This window comes from Cupressus sempervirens, chromosome 11 (assembly GCF_028749045.1).
Source record: "Cupressus sempervirens isolate cs-2001-9-10 chromosome 11, ASM2874904v1, whole genome shotgun sequence".
Taxonomy (NCBI): Eukaryota; Viridiplantae; Streptophyta; class Pinopsida; order Cupressales; family Cupressaceae; genus Cupressus; species Cupressus sempervirens.
The window spans coordinates 652,629,360-652,633,047 of NC_143128.1; the positions used below are offsets into that span (position 1 = coordinate 652,629,360).

The window sequence follows — 3,688 nt, forward strand, 5'->3', positions numbered from 1 at the left end:
GAAGAACCAAACCAAGATTAGATTAATGTCAAGGCTTCAACCTATCAAATCAAGAACTCAAAATGAGAGCACAGTCTAACCATATCCTTCTAGGAGAGTACATAATCCAAAGAACATATCAAACAACTATATCATTCCAAAAATCTAAAATACACAAACAAGAGTGTATCAAGGCATAATTGACAACATCTTGTAAACACTGATAACATATTAAATGACACAGCATATAAAACACTTCTACCATAGACTACATGAATCCTCCATGACTTTAAGATGTCAAAAGTCTTCGATGTCATGAAGATAAGCATCTTCCATCAGTGAACCTACAAATGCGAGAGACCCTTTTGCAGCAAACTGGTGTAAGGGTATCCCCAAACATCTACAGACACCAATAAGGATCATTCATACCAAATAATGAATTCAGATGATTACCAAGAACTCCTGCTTAACCATGATACTGTAACACACATGGCATCATGGTAACTGTCTTTTAAATGAAGATTATCTATATCTACACACAGCTAAAATGTCAATAGCATCAAGTTAAACCAAGATCTGGATATCCAAAAGAATCTGACTCTCATTATATCACAGGTAAACAATGCTATATAGGCAGGATATCATGGTATTATGATCAGAATGCCTACCACTTCTCTTTATATAAATGGAAAAGAAAAAGAAAGTTGTAACGACCAACATTTTTGTGTTAGTTAATAATGATTAATCACATGCCATACAAATAATATATTACCAATTTTTTTTAAAAAATCTTTTATGTTCCAATTCATTTTATGAGTTTCCGGGCTGGTTTTAGTGTCATGGCCATCGTTAATATCTCTTAGTAACACAGAAGCTTGTGGTCTTCCTACATACTTTATCCTAATCCTAATCAAGCATATCTACATCATGTCTATATCTTTGAGAGTAATATCCCAAATTAAGGAAGCGTAATAGTAAAGGTCCAAAAAAATATCCTTTCCCATCATACAATTCCAGAATAATTATCTAAACAATTTAGTAACGGTCTTTAAGGAAAAATCTCGTCCCATCATACAATTGCTTGATCAGCACCGACTAACACTAATCTGTTCTTCAGATATGTATTTTTCACAGCGAAAGCTGTAGCATTAAGGGTCTAATAGTGAAGATTATATGTTAGATCGATTTACAATGTAAACTTTTCCTTATCTAAATTTACAATGTCATATTTAACTAAATTTTGTATGCAGACGGATCATTAGCTTATATAGTTTAAAGGATTGGAATGCCAGTTTCTCCACTTCAAATAACAAAGCAGGTTAACAAATAGATGACAATTATAGTTTAAAATCCTAACCTATGTATTAGTTATATTTGCTTGAACAAACGGATGAGCTGCTGGCGAAGATTCGTCATGTCAAAGCGTCCAAGATCTGAAACCTGCAGTGAAACTAAAGTTGTATAGTTCAGTGAAATCCAAATGATCAACACCTCATATAAGTCATAAATTAAAATTTTGATTAAGTCCTTTGAGTAAATCAGATAAATTTTTACTGAAATCCATATCAATCAAGCGCAGAGAGTTAATAAAACACAAATCATTATACCTTGGTATATAAGGCATGAAATACTTTGTCCTCTTTGGTGCAGGCAGTAATACTAACTACTTCAAGGCCACCATTTTCCAGTGCAAGATGAATATCAGATAAGACAACTTGACATTTTTAAGTGGTTGTGATTTCAAAGCTTGAACCAACAGCCATTATTTCCACAGAAGGATAAGATTTTGATCCACCAATAGATGGAAAAACCTTGCAAGTTTTCTCGTTAGCATTAGATACAGGAAAATTTCACATGCCTTCTCTTCTCCTGGAAAGCTCATTTATATGTTCTTGCAGATACCTAATGTAATCAGTGGCTCCTTCAAGTTTATCTGACACTGAAAGTCTTCCCTGAGCAGAACATTCGTACGGTAAGTTGACCTAATATATATCTAAATGAAACAAACGCGATCCATCAAATATGCCCAAAATTCTCAATATATATATATATAATAAGAAAGTTTTCATACCACAATATATTCTTCAGGAAGTAAAGATCTACTTGCTTTCATGTCAATCCGCCTTTGCCTTTCAATAATCTTGTGCATTTGTTTAAGATTGGCATTCCCTGGTTTACAGTTTAAAAGCTCTAGTGGAAACCCTAGGTGAGATTTTAGAAGGGATATGTTCCAGCATTGAAGAATGAATCAATGATGAAAAGAGGGGACCAGGAAAAGCTGTTATTTCATTATTCCCACAATGAATAATATAAGAAGATTGAAGTCGGGTACTCTGACATGAGTTGTTAATGCATAGATCTTTCTCACCAAATTCAATGATATCCATATCTTTCTGGCAGGGCAGGACGATCCCAACTACTAAATATTAATCAGTATTTGAGATATTTTCTATTTAAAAAAACCCTAGAATCCAAACTAAAGACATGGATGAGTATATAGCAAATATGTACCACTACTGGGACGTGCGATTTGCAGAGAAACCCTGGCGAAACATGGGTCCGATCCTCAGGAAATTCTGCAAAAGCGCAAGAAGAATCAGATTTGTCGGATCTAATTCCAACATAACAGACTCAAAAGCTGTTTCAAGGAAGATAAACCATTTCATCTTTAGAATGTAGCAAATAATGCGGAGCGGCTTGACAGATATAAAACTAATTAAAGCCTCAATAATTCGGAAGCATGAGTAAAGAAACAATGTGGAAGATGCGCCCAATCCACAAGGTTCTGGTAACGCTTTGAAAAGTAAAAATTGGATTTATCATTATATGGAAACCATGTTCATTAGATCTTAACCGCCAAATTGTCTTTCGCCTCCGGGGATTATTTGGATTTGTTAATAAAGATTACCCTAATGTGTAACTTATGTTTTTCTTATATTTATCAAAATTATATTTAATGTATTGATTATTTATTATAAGTTCTAAGATTGAATGATAGAATAGATTATTATTTATTTTTTAATTACATTTTTTTATTAATTTAAAAACATTAAAACTTTTATAGATGAAATTGTTAGTTACTGTCTAGCAGGGAACTAATGTTTTCATTAGACCCTTACAATTAATTGACATGACAAGCATTTTGCCAGCCGTTAGTTTAATTTTTTCATATGAAAATTAAGAAAAGCATTTTTGCCAATGGTTATTTTAATTTTTAAGAAAAAAAAGTACAGAATAAGATCAAATTTATTGACCTGCGTAAAAAAGGCCACTTGTAATCCAGACACTTCACTTTTCCCGTAATCTGGAAAAATGAAATCTACAGACAAATGCAGGAGAGGAGAATTTATAAGATGTGGCAGGACTTGTCTTGTCACACAGAATTATAAGTGGCATATGTAATTCAAAACTTGTCATTATAGCTCTGTAAATCTCTACATGGCAACACTCATATGTGTCTTCGTAATAGCTGCTTCAGTCCACTATAAATAATTTCATTAGGTTTGATATCCATTCTGTGAGTTGCTCTATATTTTTCTAATGGAGAATGAGGATATTCGGATGCTTTTATGACTCTCAATTTTCTATGAGGTATTTTTTCAGTGTTTTATTTGTTTCATTAAGCTTCAACTTTCTTTATTAGATGCCTAATTTAATTTGTGTCGATTATTTGATTTGTATTGTTTATATAACTTTAGTAATTTCAACT

The 3,688-nt window shown here is 32.7% G+C and overlaps 1 pseudogene; it reads right to left on the reverse strand.

The window, feature by feature from the left end:
• Window positions 1-954: 954 nt before the first annotated feature.
• On the reverse strand, window positions 955-2,366 carry LOC149531461 (transcription factor bHLH118-like; annotated as a pseudogene).
• Between the last annotated feature and the right edge of the window lie 1,322 nt (window positions 2,367-3,688).